Source organism: Theropithecus gelada, chromosome 5, assembly GCF_003255815.1.
Source record: "Theropithecus gelada isolate Dixy chromosome 5, Tgel_1.0, whole genome shotgun sequence".
Taxonomy (NCBI): Eukaryota; Metazoa; Chordata; class Mammalia; order Primates; family Cercopithecidae; genus Theropithecus; species Theropithecus gelada.
In genome coordinates this window covers 73,749,372-73,772,272 of record NC_037672.1, presented here as the reverse complement: position 1 = coordinate 73,772,272, position 22,901 = coordinate 73,749,372, and the positions used below count along the sequence as shown (strand labels likewise).

At 34.9% G+C, this 22,901-nt stretch overlaps 1 protein-coding gene across 1 annotated transcript in view; it reads right to left on the bottom strand.

Moving 5' to 3' along the window:
• The window catches only part of TMPRSS11F (transmembrane serine protease 11F), a 76,591-nt gene that overhangs the window by 53,579 nt on the left and 111 nt on the right, over positions 1 to 22,901 (bottom strand). The gene's annotated exons all lie outside the window — the stretch shown is intronic.

The following is a 22,901-nucleotide window of genomic DNA, read 5'->3' as shown; positions in this document are numbered from 1 at the left end:
CTTCCTATCAGCTAGAAATGACTGGTTTGACAAAAGAGTCAATGAAGAAGAATGAAATTGTGGAGTGTGGGCAGAAATTACATAGCACCCTGCTCCTTTATTGGAATGTGTAATAGCTCTGTACATGGGGGAAAATATTAAATCTTATTTACATAATGGAATATAATGTAAAACATATAAGACATTTAAAGAAACTGGTTATAATAATTTCATGAGTTTTCTGAAACTTTCTTTGAAAACATTTTTTAGACCTTTGAGTTCTAGATTCAGTAAAAGATCTATCTCTCTTTATAGCTGAGTTTCAAAATCATTATTGCCATCTTGGAAGCACTACTCTCATGCTACAGTATCAGCAAGGTCAGCTATACCTCTGATAGCAGCTACACAAGTAACAATACTTAGTCACTTAATTTCATTCATACAAATACAAGGAGAATTTATGCAGTTTTCTTATATTAGAATGGTCACATTTTCTACCTCAAGAAGACTTTATAGTTTAACTGCCAAGTATAGTGTTAATAAAAATAAATTTCATTCATTCATTTAGCTCATGTTCAATTAGTACATGTTCATTGGACATCTACTATGTTCCAGACACTAATTTAGTTATATGGTTATGGCCGTACTAAGGATATAGACTGCCTTTATGTGTCCCAATGGAAAAGACAGTTTGTGCAATAAACAAATCTATACACAAATGTCAGGTATCAAGTAAGAGGACAGAGAATAACGAGGGTACAGTGAGGGAGGTGGTAGGATTAATGTGATCAGGGGAGATTACTCTGCAAAGGTGATATCTAACTGGAGACATTAACAAGGTGAAAGACGGAGCCATGCAACTATCTAAGGGGAAAATGATACAGCAAAAGAAATAGTCATTACAAGGGCCCTGATGTAGGAGCAGAGTTGGTGAATTTGCAGAAGAGCAGAAAGTCAGTGTGGCCAGTAGGCAGTGTGCAAGTGGAAGAGGAAAGATGATGGAATCAGAGATCATTATAGACCACATCATAACCCAGCAGGCCACAATAACAACCATTTTGGTCCCAGCACTTTAAAAGGCCCAGGTGGGCGGATCATGAGGTTAAGAGATTGAGACCATCCTGGCCAACATGGTGAAACCCCATCTCTACTAAAAATACAAAAATTAGCTGGGTGTGGTAGCACTTGCCTGTAGTCCCAGCTACTCAGGAGGCTGAGGCAGAAGAATCGCTTTTCCTAACTGAATACCCCTGATTTCTTTCTCTTGCCTAATTGCCCTAGCCAGAACTTCCAACACTATGTTGAATAGGAGTGGTGAGAGAGGGCATCCCTGTCTTGTGCCAGTTTTCAAAGGGAATTTTTCCAGTTTTTGCCCATTCAGTATGATATTGGCTGTGGGTTTGTCATAAATAGCTCTTATAATTTTGAGGTACGTTCCATCAATACCGAATTTATTGAGCGTTTTTAGCATGAAGGGCTGTTGAATTTTGTCAAAAGCCTTTTCTGCATCTATTGAGATAATCATGTGGTTCTTGTCTTTGGTTCTGTTTATATGCTGGATTATGTTTATTGATTTGCGAATGTTGAACCAGCCTTGCATCCCAGGGATGAAGCCCACTTGATCATGGTGGATAACCTTTTTGATGTGTTGTTGAATCCGGTTTGCCAGTATTTTATTGAGGATTTTTGCATCGATGTTCATCAGGGATATTGGTCTAAAATTCTCTTTTTTTGTTGTGTCTCTGCCAGGCTTTGGTATCAGGATGATGTTGGCCTCATAAAATGAGTTAGGGAGGATTCCCTCTTTTTCTATTGATTGGAATACTTTCAGAAGGAATGGTACCAACTCCTCCTTATACCTCTGGTAGAATTCAGCTGTGAATCCATCTGGTCCTGGACTTTTTTTGGTTGGTAAGCTATTAATTATTGCCTCAATTTCAGAGCCTACTATTGGTCTATTCAGGGATTCAACTTCTTCCTGGTTTAGTCTTGGAAGAGTGTAAGTGTCCAGGAAATTATCCATTTCTTCTAGGTTTTCCAGTTTATTTGCGTAGAGGTGTTTATAGTATTCTCTGATGGTAGTTTGTATTTCTGTGGGGTCGGTGGTGATATCACCTTTATCATTTTTAATTGCGTCGATTTGATTCTTCTCTCTTTTCTAAAGAAGAAGTCAAATTGTCCCTGTTTGCAGATGACATGATTGTATATTTAGAAAACCCCATTGTCTCAGCCCAAAATCTCCTTAAGCTGATAAGCAACTTCAGCAAAGTCTCAGGATACAAAATTAATGTGCAAAAATCACAAGCATTCTTATACACCAATAACAGACAAACACAGAGCCAAATCATGAATGAACTTCCATTCACAATTGCTTCAAAGAGAATCAAATACCTAGGAATCCAACTTACAAGGGATGTAAAGGACCTCTTCAAGGAGAACTACAAACCACTGCTCAGTGAAATTAAAGAGGACACAAACAAATGGAAGAACATACCATGCTCATGGATAGGAAGAATCAATATCGTGAAAATGGCCATACTGCCCAAGGTAATTTATAGATTCAATGCCATCCCCATCAAGCTACCAATGAGTTTCTTCACAGAATTGGAGAAAACTGCTTTAAAGTTCATATGGAACCAAAAAAGAGCCCGCATCTCCAAGACAATCCTAAGTCAAAAGAACAAAGCTGGAGGCATCACGCTACCTGACTTCAAACTATACTACAAGGCTACAGTAACCAAAACAGCATGGTACTGGTACCAAAACAGAGATATAGACCAATGGAACAGAACAGAGTCCTCAGAAATAATACCACACATCTACAGCCATCTGATCTTTGACAAACCTGAGAGAAACAAGAAATGGGGAAAGATTCCCTATTTAATAAATGGTGCTGGGAAAATTGGCTAGCCATAAGTAGAAAGCTGAAACTGGATCCTTTCCTTACTCCTTATATGAAAATTAATTCAAGATGGATTAGAGACTTAAATGTTAGACCTAATACCATAAAAATCCTAGAGGAAAACCTAGGTATTACCATTCAGGACATAGGCATGGGCAAAGACTTCATGTCTAAAACACCAAAAGCAACGGCAGCAAAAGCCAAAATTGACAAATGGGATCTCATTAAACTAAAGAGCTTCTGCACAGCAAAAGAAACTACCATCAGAGTGAACAGGCAACCTACAGAATGGGAGAAAATTTTTGCAATCTACTCATCTGACAAAGGGCTAATATCCAGAACCTACAAAGAACTCAAACAAATTTACAAGAAAAAAACAAACAACCCCATCAAAAAGTGGGCAAAGGATATGAACAGACATTTCTCAAAAGAAGACATTCATACAGCCAACAGACACATGAAAAAATGCTCATCATCCCTGGCCATCAGAGAAATGCAAATCAAAACCACAATGAGATACCATCTCACACCAGTTAGAATGGCGATCATTCAAAAGTCAGGAAACAACAGGTGCTGGAGAGGATGTGGAGAAATAGGAACACTTTTACACTGTTGGTGGGATTGTAAACTAGTTCAACCATTATGGAAAACAGTATGGCAATTCCTCAAGGATCTAGAACTAGATGTACCATATGACCCAGCCATCCCATTACTGGGCATATACCCAAAGGATTATAAACTATGCTGCTATAAAGACACATGCACACGTATGTTTATTGCAGCACTATTCACAATAGCAAAGACTTGGAATCAACCCAAATGTCCATCAGTGACAGATTGGATTAAGAAAATGTGGCACATATACACCATGGAATACTATGCAGCCATAAAAAAGGATGAGTTTGCGTCCTTTGTAGGGACATGGATGCAGCTGGAAACCATCATTCTTAGCAAACTATCACAAGAACAGAAAACCAAACACCGCATGTTCTCACTCATAGGTGGGAACTGAACAATGAGATCACTTGGACTCGGGAAGGGGAACATCACACACCGGGGCCTATCATGGGGAGGGGGGCGGGGGGAGGGATTGCATTGGGAGTTATACCTGATGTAAATGACGAGTTGATGGGTGCAGCAGACCAACATGGCACAAGTATACATATGTAACAAACCTGCACGTTATGCACATGTACCCTACAACTTAAAGTATAATAATAATAAATTTAAAAAAAAAAAAAAAGAAAAAAAAAGAAGAATCGCTTTAACCTGAGAGGCAGAGGCTGCAGTGAACTGAGATTGTGCCACTGCACTCCAGTCTGAAGACAAAGTGAGACTCCGTCTCAAAGAAAAAAAAAAAAAAGAACGATTTTGGAGTTTTGATCCCTGTGGATGGGACTGATGTTTTTAAAAGGATGACCCTGTGGAGAATACACTGGGTGGAAGGCAGCAACGAAGGTGTGAAAAGTGGAAGCAGAGAAACTGATTAGGGAACCCTTGAAATAGTTCTGGTCTGAGATGATGGCTGCTTGGAGTAGGATGCTAGCAACAAGGAAATCAGAACATATAACTGGATTCAAAATACATTGTGAAGTTATAGCTGACAGAATTTGCTGACGAATTGGTTGTAGAACATGAGAGAAAGAGAAGAGTTAAGGAGGATGTCAAGGTCTTTAGTCTGTGCAGAGAAAAATGATAATCCAGTGTATATGAAACATTTGAAAGTAGTGACATCATTCTCAAATTAATGCTTATATGGAACTCTAGTGTATAACACAGACTTACAGCAAAGATGTTCTGGGATGGAGAAGGTGTACAGAAGTCTGCCAGTATGTAATCTCCCCACAGGAAGGGACCCCTGAGACACATTTGCAAGAATTAATTGCTGAATTTCACACTGACTACAATTGCTTCAGCAAAATCCTAAAGATCCTCCACGATGGAGCCCTGGGCAGCACGATCTGTCACCCAGTCCCTACTGATGTCTCTTGCATTCCGTTCTCCAGCCTTTACCCGCCATATACCCAATGAGCACACCTTCATTTTTCTAATGTCACCTGCATAAAATCTTTCCAACATATAAAACTCCTGGGTAGGCTTTGACTTGTAAATAAGGAACCAGCATGCCTTTCATTTCCTCTCTGTCCTCAGAAGAGATTATTGCTTCAGAAGAGGTAGAAAAGGCTGTGATCTAGAGAAGTTAGTCTTTGATAAAGGGACCTGCTTCCTCTGAGACTAGCTGTAGTACAAATGTATTTGTAAGTATGGCGGTAGGGATTTGAAGGATTTCTTTTTTTATTTTACTCAGGACCTGACAGAATCACAGAATTTACAGTTAACTTAGAATTGTTCCACTTCATTCATCAATAGTAACATCCACTTTATCAGAACCCTACCATAATGTTGTCTAGCCTATTCTTAAAACCTTTCCTTCTAACTTCCTGAGAAAGCTCCCCTCACCTTTACTTAGTCTGATGATGCTTTTTAGGCATGCATTCCCAAAGTTTGCATCTCCTACACTAACTGTATTTTCCTAAGAACATTCAAAATGGATATAATCCGTATGTCATATCTAATTCAGTCAACAAGTTCTAATTGAGCACCTACTATGTAACATAACACTATTCTAGGCTCTGGGTATTCTCTAGTGAACAAAAGAAGGTCCGGTACTCCAGTAACAGAAATAAAATCACTTACACATTTACAGTTCTTCCCACCAATTGGCCAAACCAGAGGGTTAAATCCCCTTATTGCCTTGGTGAAAAATTAGGGTCATGCTGAGAAAGCATTTGCCACATATCTTTTATAAATTAAGAAATATGAATAGGAATTATATACCAGGTGGATATAATGATGAAGGTACAGCTCCCTAAAAATTTTATAAGTCTGCTTTTTTTGTTCAGACTTTAATGTTTAGCTTTGTTTTAAATAAACCACCTAAATAATGTGTCTCGAAATTTGAAACAAAGAGCCAATAGTTTATGTTGAATAAGTTTATATATTCAACTTAGTAACACAAAGAAAAGAAGGATGAGTTGGCCAAGGGTTTGAGTGCAAAAGAGAAGTTATTTGTGAGGACTGTATAAACATCCTTTAATAACATATGACTACTATTATTCAAAAGTTTATGATCATCCTACATGACCCTCCATTGGGTTTATTTCTGTGTTTGTTTTTAACATCATTAAAACAAGAAAACACTGGGCAATTAATTTGAAGTTGGTGAAGTGAATCCATAAGATAACTGATGACATCAAGATGAGGATTTAAATATCCTATTATACTTGCTACTAAAGAAATGTAAACAACAAAACTTTAAATTAAATGCAGTACACTGTTCTATGTGCAGCATAAATATTTATGTGCTGATCAAGTACTCTCACAGCAGTAGCCTTGGGGGGAAATTCTTTTTATGTCTTACGCATGTCTTAACATATTTGTATTCAACCTGAAGCATAGATACACACTAGATATTCTGTTTGGGCACAGTCCTCTCTACTTCTTGCCAAAAAGCCTTCATTTCTGGGAATACTTGTGGTTAATAACATCTCCTTAATGACATGGGTTAACTAAGGTTAATGACCTTCCTTACTACACATACATACACACAGATACACAGAATGAGACTCACATGTCAGTGGTGAGAAGCAGCAATAGAGAACAAATACCATATTTATTTTAAATGCTATTTTTAGATGCACGAAGGAAACTGTGAACCTCAGCAAAATCCACAGACTCAGACCTCTTCCTCCCCAGTGTTTAGCCATGGATATGTGGCAGAGTAAAATTAAATCACCAAAACTGGACTGCCTTTAATTATGGTCTGCTCTGTGGGCAGTTAAAAGGTATAAAGTTTGTTTTGAGAGATTTAAGTTGAGAGAGAGTATAACATACTAGTTAGAAGCACAGAGTCTGGAGTCCAGCTGTTCTATTTTAAGTTCCAACTCTGACATTTATGAGCTGTATGATTTTAGGCAAGATACTGAACCTTTTTGTATCTCAGTTTTTTTCATCTGCAAAATGGGTATAATGGTATCTACTTGATACACTCCTTGTGAAAATAAAATGAGATAATATATTTAACATGTCAAAAGTGCTATAAATGTTATTGCTATTATTAAAATGCTATCTGCTCACTGATTTTTATTTTAAAACACTAAATGCGTAGGAATAATCAAATCCAAATGTCTTTGTTCCTCTTCAGTATGACCACTTTATTTCTGTCCTCACTTTAGTGAAATGTTTTTCTGCTTTCTTGACTTTCCAGTCTTTAAAAATAAAATTCCAAGGATGGGAATGGACAGTACAACTCTTTAACCATTCTTCAAAACCGTGGTACTAAGTCCTTTCAAAATAAACAAGGCCATGATAAATTTCAATCTCATTTTCTTTTATGCCTTATTTGGACTGAAGTCCACCAATTAGAGACTGTTTTTATACAAATTCCATATAGCATTAAGCATGAGGATGTAACATAACTAAATCTCAGTATTGTTCCCTTTTCTATGTGATTTGTCTAGTCTACTCTTCCCAGTTGGACCTTATGCATGTACTTTCACAATCTTCACCCATTTCAGTTTTATATTTCCAAAATGATTCTTTCTCATGCACTGAATCTCTTAATAAACAGTCCCTCCAAAACTTTTGACTACTCCTATGACAACTCAGACATCTTTGCCTACTGTATTAAAAAAAAAAAAAAAAAAAGCCATGAAACAGATGCCCCAATACTTGTAGACAGCAGCTGATTTTACCACTTACTAACTGTATATGCTCTTTATATCCTTCAGTTTCTTCACCTGAAAAATGGTGATAATGGCCTTAAATTTCTGGACTGTAGTGAGGTTTAGGGATAATAAATTAAGTGCTTAGCACAACGTCTGACAGGTAATAGGCTATGAAAGGAAACTATTACAATTATTATTATTCGTCAACTTGAAACTATAATTATTTCAATGAAACTCCCCAAATGCCATCTTGAGGGGGAAATGAAATTTGTGTTATTTCAATATTTTTCTGCCAGCATGGTGGTGGGCAGTTGATACATTTTATCTCAAATTTACCCAGTTCTTTTTAGTAGTTATTTAATAGCCTCATCTAATGATTAGTTAAGCAAGGCCTAGAGAGACTAATTTAGGCAAGGTAAATTTGGCAAGTAATGGAACTAAGATTTTGACTTAGTACTATGATACCCAATTCTCAATTATTTCTGTACTCTATAAATCTTCCTTTGATATTTAACCCATAGATAACTAAAACCAATGATTTGGCTAAGTTCTATCTCATTATGTACTTACTTAATTATCACAATGGAGTCTTAGCCCTTCTTCCTATTTCCACATTTCTCTGCAGCAATCCATCAGATGCTCTGTGATTTCAAATATTTTGGAAAGCCTTTGATACTGTCTCTTCTGCTCAAATATCTTCTTCTACCTACTGTCTACTGAATCAAGCCCACACTCCATAGCATGAACTCATACCTTTTCAATCAAGCATTTATTATTTTCACTGGCGTTTCAAGTTCAGTGAGTCTAGCTTCCCTACTGAACTTTCTTGAGCCTTTGAACATGCCCCCACACTTAACTGATCCTGCTCAAGCTGTGGCACCCCCCCATCGGCACTGTTTTTTTCCTACCTCCCTACACTCAAATCCTATTCACCCTTCAAGATCCAGCTTAACTGTTACATCTCCATGGACCCTTTCTGAATCCCTACTTAAAAGTGATGTCATTTTACTAATGCCAAACCTATTTGGGGCTAATATTTTTCTGTTATTTGTTGTGCTCTCTCTGCTAAGCTTATGTTCCTATAGTGCCCAATACTTTTCCAACCTTAAATTAATAATAAAAATATAATTTGATTGAGCCCAAGAATTACAGTACAGCCTATGTAGTGAGACTCCTGCCTCTAAAAAATACTACTAATAATACATCAATAAATAATCAAATATTATTTGTATTGATTCTAATATCATTTTTACCCAGCTAGACAGTAAACTCCATAGAGTATGAATAGTACCTATTTTGCTTGTGGCTGTAACTCCAGTGTCTAGCAGAGTACTTGAGCCTTACTGGTGTTTAATAAACATTATTGAGTTAGTAATATAGACATTGCAATCTACAATATTCTTTTATGTTAATAATTATACCTTCTCTTAGTTTACAGTTTCCTAAAGGGCAGAATATATAGCATTCTCCTCTATATCTTTTCCAGAGTTCCTAAATATGTGATTAAAAATATTAATAAATCTTCCCTCTGCAAAATTTGCTCCATAGAAAGTAAAATTCTAAAATATTTATTTTTCTAATATTATACAAATATTGGCCTAGGTGACTTTTATAGAACACTCCACCCAACAACAATATAATATGCATTCGCTTATACTGCATATGCAAAATTCATCAAAAAAGGGCATAATCTGGTTCATAAACATGCCTCAACAAATTTAAAAAAAATTAAATCTTACAAAGTATGTTATTTGATTATAGAAAAATTAAATCGTCCCACAAAGGGTGATTCTGGTGATGTCTCAGATAGAAATGAGAAACATGTTATTGGACAATGGAGAAAAGGCTATTCTTGTAATAAAGTGGCAAAGAATTTGCCTGAATTGTTTTTGTGTCCTAGTGTTTTGTGGAAGGTAGAATCTGAGTGATGAAATTGGATACTGGCCAAGGAAATATCTATGTGAATTACTGAAGATATGGCTTGGCTTTTCTTGACTGCCTACTGTAAAATGAAAAATGTAAAGAAAACAAAATGCACTACCCGTGAAGTGCAGTAAAGTGAATCACAACAAAAAGAAGTATGTCTGTTTTAATATCACACAAAATCAACTTTAAATCAAGGGTTTTGCCAAGAACTAAAGAAAGATGATAATTATATAAAGGGGTCAATTCATCAACATAACAAATGTTAAAACAATCCGTAAATGTGTATGCGACTAACCACAGAGCTGCAAAGTACTTGAAGCAAATACTGTTATAATGAAGAGGAAAAGTACACAAATCCACATTACAGTTTAAGACATCAACGCTCTTCTCTCACTATCTGATAAAGTAGACAAAAATTGATAAGGAAATGTATCTATTAGCAACATTATCAATCATCTTGACCTAGTTGATATTTATAAAACACTCCACCCAACAACAACATAATACACATTATCTGCCACTGCATATACAAAATTAATCAAAAAAAGAGCACAATTTGGTTCATAAACACACCTCAACAAATTTTTAAAAATAAATCTTTTAAAGTGTGTTCTTCGATTTTAAAAGAATTGAACCACAAGTTGATAACAGAAAGATATCTGGAAAATCCCCAAATATTATGAAATTAAACAACAAGCTTCTAAATGACCTAGGAATTAAAAAGAAGTACAAAAAAACTTAAAAATATTTTGTTTTAAATGAAAACATAAAAAAATTGGTGAGATGCACATAAGGCAATAATTGGGGGAAATTTATAGATTTAAATTCTTAATTAGAAAATAAGAAAACGGCCGGGCACGATGGCTCACGCCTGTAATCCCAGCACTTTGGGAGGCCGAGGCGGGCAAATCACGAGGTCGGGAGATCGAGACCATCCTGGCTAACACGGTGAAACCCCGTCTGTACTAAAAAAAATACAAAAAATTAGCCGGGCGTGGTGGCGGGCGCCTGTAGTCCCAGCTACTCGGAGGCTGAGGCAGGAGAATGGCGTGAACCTGGGAGGCGGAGCTTGCAGTGAGCCGAGATCGCGCCACTGCACTCCAGCCTGGGTGACACAGCGCGAGACTCCATCTCAAAAAAAAAAAAAAAAAAAGACATACAAATGGACAACAGGTTTATGAGAAGGTGAACAACATTCCTAATCATCAGGAAAATTCAAGTCAAAACAACAATGAAATATCACCTCACATCTGTTAGGATGGTTGTTAGGTTGAATAGAAAGTTGGGTGTCTCCACTGAGAAACCCTTTGGGCTAGGGTTGGCTCCAAGTTCTCAACTGTCAGCTCACTGAATTATAAAAATAACTATAAATTACCACTGATTCTTCGGCAAAATCCCCTTAAAACACATTCCTACATATATTTCACACCCAGGTAGTTAGTCTCAATCATGATAATTCTATCTCTGAGGCTAAGGGCTGTTCAAAAATGGACATGCAATTCAACTCTAGCCAGTGATATGTGAGGGACAGTTGGGAAATTGTTGAGAAAGACTTCTTTTCTTCTAAAATAAGACAAACTGAGAGATAACTCCTTATTGTTTTCTCTGAATATTGTTGTGTCCTGATGTGACACCTGAGACTGCTATAACTCTATGAGAAGCAAGAGATAAGAGAAACTAACCTGAGGAGAATGTGGACTCACAAAGAATACCAAAGTAGAAAGACAGAAATAACCAGGGTCTCATATCACGCATTTGAGGGGTTGGATCAAATATCACTGAGAACAGCCCAGCTTTTGGTATTACTAGTATATTAAATAATAATTTTTCCTATTGTTAACACCAACCAGTGTGGGGCTGAAGTTTTAATTAATTGCAATTGAAAACACCCAAATGAATACACATACTTAAACATTAATTCCCATAACTTCAAGAATCTTCCAAAAATATGGAAGGCTTTTTATCTGAAACTTCAAGAAAGGTTTTAATTCAAACTCTATTATAACACAAGTTTTGATAGTTCAAACAAGGACTTTTCTATTACATGTATACAAAAACATTTTTTAAAAAATACTATAACCTACCAAAGAGAGACACTTCCTGTATATTTTATGCAATTTAAAGCACCCATTACATATGCTTGGTATACTAATTACAATATATTTCTAGCAATTCTTTGAAAACAGATCTTTAGTCATATGCTTGGTTAAGTAATTCTGAGATTTCTTAATTCATTCAAAAAATACTGAAATTTTTGCTGGCTGAAGGTGAAATGGTTTATCATAGATACTCAAGGAGTTTATAGGTGGGGGAAAATACAAATATTAAAAAATGTATATATAAACAATTAACATAATTAAAAATGGTAACAGAAATGAAAGTTGCTCTTATACGTCTATAACAACGAAATCTTATCTAGAGTAAGGGGTCAGGAAAGGTTTTTCTGAGAACATTTAAATGAATACCTGAAGGATCATCTAATTAGGGTGAAAGTAAAAGGATGAGTTGCACATCTCACACTTTAAATCAAAAGCCAGAAATAATTAAGCTTAACGAAAAAGTCACATTGAAAGGTAAGACAGGCTGAAAGCTAGGCCTCTTGAACCAAACAGCCAAGCTATGCAAAGAAACAGTTTTGAGTAAATTAAAAGTGTTATTTCAGTGAATAAACAAATGATAAGAAAGTAGAACAGACTTATTACTGATATGGAGTAAGTTTTGTGGGCTAGATAGAAGATCAAACCAGCCACACATAACATGTGTTAAGGCCAATGTCTAATCCAAAGCAAGGCCCTAACTCTAATTCTTTCATTCTATAACGGCTGAGAGAGGTGAGGAAGCTGCAGACAAAAATTCTGAAGCAAGCAGAACTTAGTTCATGAGACTTAAGGAAAGAAACCATTTTCATAACATAAGAGTGCAAGGCAAAGCAGTAAGTGTTGATGTAGAATCTTCAGCAAGTTATCCAGAAGATTACTTAAGATACCTGATAAAGGTGGGTGAACTAAATAATAGACTTTCAATGTAGGCAACTTTCATAGCTTGAGGGGAGAAGTCAATGCCTAGCTTCAAATACAGGCTGACTCTCTTGTTAGGAGCTAATACAGTTGGTGACTTGAGGTTGAAGCCGACACTCATTTCCATTCCAAAAATTCTAGGGCCCTTAAAAATTATGCTAAATCCACTCTGCCCGTGCTCTATAGATGAAAGAACAAAGCCTGATGACAGAACATCTCTTTACAGCATGGTTTACCAAACATTTTAAGCCCACTGTTGAGACCTATTGCTCCAAAAAAAGAGAGATTCCTTTCAAAATATTACTGATCATAGATGATGCATATCTGGTCATCCCAGAGCTCTGAAGGAGATCAATGTTGTTTTCATGCCTGCTAACAGCAGTCTATTCTGCAGCCCATGGATCAAAGAGGAATTATGACTTTCAAGTATTGTTATTTAAGAAATACATTGATAAGACTATAGCTCTCATAGTAGTAACTGAAAGCTTTCTGGAAAGGATTTACCATTCCAGATGCCACTAAGAACATCTATGATTCATGGAGGGAAGGTCAAAATATCAAAATTAACAGGAATTTGGAAGAAATTGATTCCAACCCTCATGAATAATTTTGAGGGTTTCAAAATTTTAGTGGAGGAAGTAACTGCAGATGTAATGGATAAAGCAAGATAACTAGCTTTAGAAGTGGAACCTGAAGACATGACTCAAATGCTGCAATCTCATGATAAAACTTGAACAGATGAAGAGTTGCTTCTTATGGATGAACAAAGAAAGTGGTTTTTTGAAATGGAAACTATTCCTGGTGAAATGTTGTGAACACTGTTGATATGAAAAGAAAGGATTTAGAATAATATGTATGCTTAGTTGATAAAGCAGTGGCAGAATTTCAGAGGACTGACTCCAGCTTTGAAAAAAGTTCTACTCTGAGCAAAATGCTATCAAACAGCATCACATGCTACAGAGAAATCTTTATTGAAAGAAAGAGTCAATTGATGAAACAAGTTTCATTGTCTTATTTTAAGAAATTGTCACAGCACATCAACTTTCAGCAATCACCACCATGACTAGTTAGCAGCCATGAATACTAAGGCAAGATCCTCACCTGCATAAAGATTACAACTCACTGAAGGCTCCAATGATTGTTAGCATTTCTTTCATCAATAAAGTATTTTTCATTAAGGTATGTGCTTCTTTTAGATATAATGTTTTTGCACATTTAATAGACCACAGTATAGTGTAAACATAACTTTTACATGCACTGGGATATGTAAAAAATTTGTAGCACTCACTATTGTGATATTTATTGCAGTGGTCTGGAACAGAAACTGCAATATCTTCAGGGTGTGCATGTATTAAGTCTCACATCCCCTCCTATATGCTCCACCCAGTTGGCTGGATCCATACTTCTTAGGTCTATTCTTTTTTTTACTCTATGAGATATCTCAATGGCCTCTTAATTAATTGTGTTTTTTAAAACTCAATTTCAATTGTTTCAACCAAAATAATTTTAACCACCCACATCTAAGAGCCCGTAAAATGTTTCTTGAGGAATCAAATTCTGTTACTTGTGACTGAGTATGGGAAAACATCTAAGGAGACAAAAGCAGAATTAAAATTGTGACTGAAAAAGAATGGGTGGATCACGAGGTCAGGAGATCAAGACCATCCTGGCTAACACGGTGAAACCCTGTCTCTACTAAAAATACAAAAATAAAAAATTAGCTGGGTTTGGTGGCGGGCGCCTATAGTCCCAGCTACACGGGAGACTGAGGCGGGAGAATGGCGTGAACCCGGGAGGCGGAGCTTGCAGTGAGCCGAGATCACGCCACTGCACTCCAGCCTGGGCGACAGAGCCAGACTCCATCTCAAAAAAATAAAATAAAATAAAAAATAAAAAGAATTTATAAATTGTCTTGTACACTCTCTTCTGAAAAATATGTTATATTACTTGTTGATGTTGAATATTTTTGGTATGGTATTCCTAGAAATAATTCAATATTTTGTTTCCTATTCAAAGTTATATTAATGATAATACGTTTCAATTTATAATAAACACCAGTTTTATTTTATCTTTTATATATATATATCATGGAGGCTAAACATAATGTGCTATGGCTATGCAGTTTCTGGCAAAATAAGTAACTAAATACATAACAATAAATTTTAAAACACAGTTGTTTTCAATAAGCAGCCAGTGTTCTTCACTTAGCTTCCTGTATGATTGATTTAAATATTTGTATTTCAGTGGTATTTTGCAATCCAGTTCAGTGGGAGGAGCTATGATTAAGATATAATTGTCCTAGAGAGATGTGATCAGCAATGTTCACAGCTAATATAATCTGCATATTAAATAAACAAAATTAACATGTCCCAGAATTTGCCTGTCACATTTCTAAAGGGCCATGTGTGAAAGAGGTAATGAGTACATTAGAGTGCTGCATATGAAGACCTTTGAGAGCTTCTCATTCTTGGAATGCTCCCCTCTAATGCCAAGTGGCCTTATCATTGCCCAATTAACTCAAAAAACAATCCAAATGCTATTTCCTAAGATTTATAATTTTTAAATAACTACTTTTTTTTATTTTTGAAGATTTGAGTATGTATTAAGTGATTCATTAAGACCTAATTGTTATTATAAAGTCACCTAATTCTCAAGATGTTTTAAAAGATATACGATATAGTATAGGATAACAGAGAATAATTACTTTTTAACTGTTGAGCTTTAAACGAAAAATACCTTACAAACTGTGTGTATAGTTAAAACAATGTAAGTATTAAGCTTTGTCTGTGTAAGAATACCTAAAATTCTATTATTGAATGTCATATAATAGACCTTACTTTTATTTCCATAAGTAGATCAGTAGAAATTTACTTCTCTATTTGCATGAAAATCCATTAATTTATTATAGTACTGTATCTGGCTACAGATAAAATACTGAAAAATAATTACAGCCAGAAAAAAAAAAGCTTATTTCATAGCTGTATGAATGATAATACCAATATTTCATTAAGTATACAGAGGGATTTGGAATCTAGCTTTCATGTATTTTCTCCTAAGCAGTTAAACATTATTAATGAAAAAACAGTTTTCCCAATATTAGCATATGAATCAAAGAAAATGCAATTCTAATAGGTAGATTCCATTCTAAATAATGTTTATGTCATTTATTCTAATGCACAGATAACACATAATTCAAGCAGATAAACCACTACCAGGCATCTATCTAGAACAACTCCTAATACATGCCTGTTGAATGAAAAACTTCATCTTACTTAACATTTATTAAATTACTTCCAGAAAGGCAATCATGAATATAGAACACTTTATTTTTATTAGTTTAGACATATGCACATTAATGCTGCCTGAATTCCTAATCCACTTTAAAAAAATGTTTTTGAGGGAATGTTAGAATGACGCTTTAGTCTGAACTCTGACTTACCATTTTCAGAAATACCTACTTCAGTTTGTTCAAGTTGGGTAGTGAGATAAGAACATAGTCACAGTTGCCTTTGCTATGTTCCTTGATAATGAACTGCAAGTCTATCTTAGCCATTCAGATTTCCAGATAATGCCCTAAGAGAGTCAGGGTAAATAAATCCCCACAATACAAAAGAAGAGAGCAGCTAATAATCCATTACCTTCTGTGTTGCCACAGTTTCATTATAAGTAATGTTTCACGTTCTTCTAAAAGCTGTTGTCAGTAGGAGAAATATGGTAGCTAAGCAGCTAAATGAATTAAAATGAGAAGAAATTAATGATTTTGGCAGTTTTTAAGTAGTACACACTGACTAAATTCTTGCTGCTCTTATTAGATCAAAAAGTAAAGAACACAAGAGCAGTCCTAAGCAAGAATTAGTTGCCCAAAAAAATAAATCATGAAAGTCAAGAACTCTAAGTCTATATTATCTAAAGAGGATACATTTCTTGAGTTAACTTTACTGAAAAAGATTCTGCCCATTCTGTGAAAAAGTGAAGGTGCTTGTCTCAACCATTTTTACCTGATAATATCCCAAGAGCCCAACCACAACATCCCATGAGTTAATAATTTTTAAAGTGATATGATATACAAGCTATGAAACAAAATAAATTGATCTTTCCTTTACCCAGCAGAAATCATGGCCAAGTACCATCCAAAGTAACTGAAGTTTGAGATTGGAAATTAAAGTATAATCTGGGCCTACTAACCACCACAAAGCAAGATGATTATGGAAGAATGAATGATAAAAGGGAGGGGAAGGTAGGCAGTAGGGCCACAGTAGGACAGGAAATGTCTCACTGATTTGCTAGAGAGGAGAGATAGATGATACTGTTGACGTGGTTTCAAGGTGGTGTCTATGCTAATATGGCAAACTCAATCCTTAACAAGCCTCTACAATCTATTCAAGTCTATACATATGACTGAAATAATGAATTTAGTGTTAAAGATAGCAGTATCATAAATAACTTATATTGAATCTATTGTTAAAAACCTTTATCAGGATCAGGCATGGTGGCTTATGCCTGTAATCCTAGCACTTTGGGAGGCTGAGGCAGGTAGATCACCTGAGGTCAGGAGTTTGAGACCAGCATGGCCAATATGGCGAAACTCCGTCTCTACTAAAAATACAAAAATTAGCCAGGAGTGATAGTGCACGCCTGTAATCCCAGCTACTCAGGAGTCTAAAGTAGGAGAATCACTTGAACCCGAGTGACGAAGGTTGCAATGAGCTGAGATTGCACCCCTGCATTCCAGCCTGGGCAACAGGGTGAGACTCCATCTAAAAAAAAAAAAAAAAAAAAAACTTTATCAAGATAAAGCTGTAGGGGCCAAGGGCATGGTGCCTCATACCTATAATCTCCTCTGAGCTCAGGAGATCAAGAAAAACCCCATCTCCACCAAAAATACAAAAAATTAGCTGTGCGTGGTGGTGTGCGCCTGTGGTCCCAGCTACTCCGGAAGCTGAAGTGGGAGGATTATTGTTTGAGCCTGGGAGGCAGAGGTTGCAATGAGCAGCGATCATGACAGAGCAAAACTCGGGCAACTGAGTAGAAACTGCAGTCTTACAGAAAAAGATGAAGCTGTAGGTTATTTTAGTTTGTATTGATTCATTGATTCTCTTGTTATTTGACATCAGTGTAATACACTAAAGGCCTCATTCATCTGGGGTCCTTCTGCCTGTTCAGGTTTATTTGCCTAATTATAAAAACAAGCAGTGCAAAGCAAATACCACAGTCTGTTGGTGGGCATAAGAGTAGTAGATGTAAGAGTTAAGGCAAGTTGTTTGGTACCTTGTAGATCAAACAATTAACTAGATTTTGTTTTTTTCTTTTTGCTTACAATGGTATCTAGACACACCCTACACTCTGTTTTGCACTGAGTTGTTTTTTTTTTTTTCTATTTTCAGAAGTGAATGCTTGCCAGCTTACTTTTATCTTATCTTACCTGTTGGAATGTGTCTTCAAAGTAGTTTGACATTCTAAGTATCTAAACCAGCTTTTGTTTTTTTTTTTTACCTAGTACAAAAGACTTTTCAATCCTTGATACTTAGTTTGAAAATCATGAATTCTGAATGCTGCATTGATCATTCCATATATTATATTCTACAAAAAATAAAACAAGACCAGGAAAAGACTCCATAAACTTGAACCATATGAAATTGCCTGTATTCAATGGTTTTTTTAACCTACAAATGGGGCAATTTTATATGGTTCCCACTTGTAGATTATACTAAATATTTTTATAGCTATATTTTAAATTATTTTTATTTTATATAAAGTACTGAATATGTGGGCTGCTCCCATCAACTAATAATAATGCTATATAAATTGTTGAATTCTTCAGAATACTCTACATTCAAATTTTAAGCAGTAATCAATTAATTATAAAATTTTCTAACTTTGCAAAAAAATTAAAGACAAGTCAATAATACATTTTAAATAATGACCAACTACAGAAAATTACTTAAGAGTCAAAGTTTAGTCATATATGATACTGGAAGAAAATATAATACACAGAATCTGAAACAGCACATGCAAACATCTCTGATTTGTCTTTGAATTGAGTTTAGCACCTGGATTTTGAATATGAATGTTCCTTGAATTGAGTTTTGAACCTGGAATTTGAATATGACTGTTCTTTGAATTTAGTTTTGAATCTGGATTTTGAATATAAATGTTCCTGAAATGCTAAGTTGACAATGCTTCATAATAAATATTGAACCCTTATAATGCTTGTATGATCCAAGCATATAAAAAGTTTCTTGCTATTTGTCCCTAAATATCCATTCACTACCCTAACACACCCAGTCCCACACTCCAAAGACACAATATCCTTTTTTAAAGACTACTGCAAATAACTGCTTAAAGCAACACAGACTTATCTTCTTGGTCAAGATCTGGTTTCCATGCTGTCTTCCTACATTTGTTTTATAGAGTTAAGAGGTCCCACTTAGATCTTCCCAAGACTTCTTTAAGTGCAATGGGAAGCTATGTCAGTATTTAATGTTTCCAAAATGCATTTCAGAAATTTAGCTTTCATTTTCCAGCAGATAAACAAAATTAGGCAGTAAAATGTTTCATAAACTGGAGATCTACTTTCTAAAAAGCTAGCCATTAAAGAAATAAAGTGAATTAGCAACCTTTTTTGGAAAAAGTACAAAATGTTTACCTTATACTTGTCAAAGTCATAATTCATATATATTTGCTTATTTATCGTGTTTCCTCCTTTTCCTCCTACAGTGTTATAAACACCATAAAAGTAGAGATTTTGTTTATTTTATTCATATATGTGTGTATGTGTGTATTTGTTTATATGCATCTTATATGTGTATATAACACAGGATATATATACACAACACATATGTCTACATATAACATATGTAGATATATACATATGTGTATAATGTGCTACTAGTATACTATAAGCTAAATTAAGTATTTGTTGTATCAATGAATAAATGAAACTTTAAAATCTAGTCTATAAGTATCTATCTGATGTTTTTATCTCTTCAACAATAAATCTCTATCAGCACCACAACTTAAGTTTACTTAAAGTACACTCTCTCTAATTTTCAGCTTTGTACTTACTTTCTGAATTACTGAATCTCAAATATCTCACAGGCCTTCTTTAAGAAGATACGTAAGCTATGTGCATACATAGACACATAATAAACAGTAAACCTTGAAATTTTCATTTACTCCTAACCTTTCCTCTTTCCTCAGTATCTGTTCTTTGGTTTTAGCCATATGTAATCATAAGTCAATGTACAAATGTTGAGAGTCTACAGTGTGACAGGCAATGTGTTTGGCACTAACAATAAAGGGATGGAGCTCTCTGTTTAAGCAGAGACATATAAATGAAAACAAATTAGCATACAAATAGAGGAGTGCCAACAGAAGTATACACAATGCGTTACATATGTTTGAAGACAGGGCAGCTGTACTTCAGGAACAATTAAGATGTGAAGGTAGGAGAAAAATTTCACAGCAACTTTGTTATATCTTGAAGGAAGACCATGGGGTCTCACTAAATGTCAGGAAGAACATTCATTTTAGGCAGAGGAAACAACAAATACATAGGCAGTCTCTCTGCCATGCCCTTCATTTAGTTCTGCAAAAAGTGACAATAGCACCACCAAGCTGCCCTGGTATACTCCAATGGTTCTAAATTGCATTATCATTTTTTCCTCTGGCTTAAATCAACTTTTATTTTGTAGTATGGAAATTTAACCTGGTGCAAAAGGCCCTTCATAGTCAGAATGATCACTTCAGCTTTATCTAACAACTTCCAACATCTGTTTCTGAGTGTATCTCAAGTCTCATGACCCTTACAAGGGCTATGTTCTCTCAACTCAGAATACCATCTTTCTCCTACTACTAATTCTGCTTGCTTTCAAAAACTAAACACAGTTATTACGTATTCAAAGAAGCTTTTATGAAATTGAATGTGCACCCCTACAGCAGCATGTCAGTATTTGTTTTTTCCCATTGATCACAATGTGCCATCAGAATGTGGCTTACTGATTTGCCTCATCACAAAGATAAGCATCTCTCTTATCTCTGCCTCACTTGCAGAGGGCACCAAACACAGGGACCCATGAAAAACACTTAAATAACCTACAATGTGGGATAATTTAAACAGTTCTCTAGTGCCTTAAGAATGCTAATGTGTTCTCCATATTAACTAGCTATTAACTCTTTGAAATCATAGAATTAAGCATTCAAAAAGACTCCAGGGCTATCTAACGCAGTGTTTTAAAAAATATTTTTGACTATAACCCACAGTTAGAAATCTTCAACATCATGGCCTGGTGCACATACTCATATATCTGAATCTGAATCTGAATCATATATCCATAATATAATATTTATACGAATACTTAAGATATAGAAAAAAATAACAAAATTAATACAAATCTTATTTTATTACAGTTTAAATATACCAACAACAAATGAATAATACCAAAATAAACCAAAGAATAAACCAATAAACCAAAAATTGCTTTTAGCTATCCACAAATATTACTTCAAGGCCCATTAATGGTGACAACCCCTCCCCTCATTCATTTACTTATAAACCTTCCCCACATTTCACAGATAAAAGTGAGGTCTTGAGAAGTACCAGACAAATGAGTCCAAAGTTGGATCCTGAACACATCTAAATGCTAGTACTCTTTCTACTTCACCAAAATGAGAAAGACAGGGCTTTTGGTAAGAAGCTATAGTCTATCTGACTAATTCATTCTTTGAGACTAGATCCCTTGGGCAAAATACCTTTACTAATGAACTCAATAAACCCACTGTCTAAGCTTCTTATCTTTATACGCAATCTATATTTTTTGACAGAATATTTGTTTTAAAAGCAGATCTGATTTGAAATCTAATTTAGCAAGAATATTTTAAAGCCTCAGAATAATAAATGTTTGAGATGATGAATACGCTAATTGCTCTGATCTGATTACTACGTATTACAGGTATTGAAATAGCACTATACTGTAGCCCATAAATATGTAGAATTATTATATGTCAACTTAAAAATAAAACAAAAAAATCCTCAGAACTCTAATAAACTCTGGATCAAAGCTGATGAGGCTTCAATATAGAAATTTCATGTTGTAATGATATTTTCAGGGTGGAAAAGTGAGTGTTTAGAGATGATGCCGTAAGTTGGGAAGAGGAGAACCAGGCTGATAGAAAACACATACTGAAGAATTCTGAAATAAATTAGAATAAGAGAACTTCAAAATGTTTGCTAATTTTTTACAGAAATTTTGAGCATATCATATTTATATGAATGATAGTTAAATATAAAAGTTTTTCTACTGTACAATTTATCTTATTCTGTCTTTATCTTGATAAATAAGAAATATACTTTGTTTATTTAGTAAGAAGTACAGATAATATGCTATATCATGCTATCATGACGGGGTCTATATGGGAGATTTATGCATGAAATGGACAATCTTCCTCAGGTTCATGCTGTCATTTGAAAGTAAATTAGGGAGGGCAGGAACACTCATCATTTAAGAGTGCCAGAGCCTACAGGCTTTAAGTATTTAGGTTAATTGAAGACAAAATCAAATGACTGAACAATTAAAATTATCACAAAATCATGATTAAGTTGGAAACATCAGTCAGTGCAGAACACGTAGGAAATCTGTGTCTATAGAAAGATCAAGAACCTTTTTAAGAAACAAGGCTAGACTTAGCACAGTTTGAATGAAATCCTTCACCAAATATCAATTATTCCTTTTGAAGTCTATAAAACTATAGCCTGAATATTACCTAACATAAATATATAATACAAATTTATTTACCTTAAATTCAATAATTGATCAATTATTTTGGAGTTCAATTATGACACAGAGTCTAGATTTTGTTAATTTGATAACTTTTTACATATGAGTATTTTAATTGTAATCATTTCACTCATGATATCTACAATAACCTCACTGCTATCATACTTTCTATTAGAGTTAAACAAATAAAAATTTTAATAGACTCTCCTCTTAAATTTGTATTTAATTTTCCCAGAATATACTTCAATAAGCAACATATGATAAAAATGTATATCATGCTATGGAACATGGAAAAGTAACTAAATGGGTTATATTAAACACTTTATTCTTTGAAGTATAGGTTTTTCTAAATGTTTTAAATATTAATATAGTTAACTTATTACCTCATATCACTTCCATTTCTTTTATTTAGAAACAAAAAAACACCACACTGGCCTCTGTTGTTCAAAAAAATTCTGATATTTAAAAACAACAACAATAGAACTTTAATATAAATACAATAATACACATTAAAATGCTAATGTTTAAATCAATCTCCACCAGCCAACACTTGTACTACCTGTCTCAGGAATTG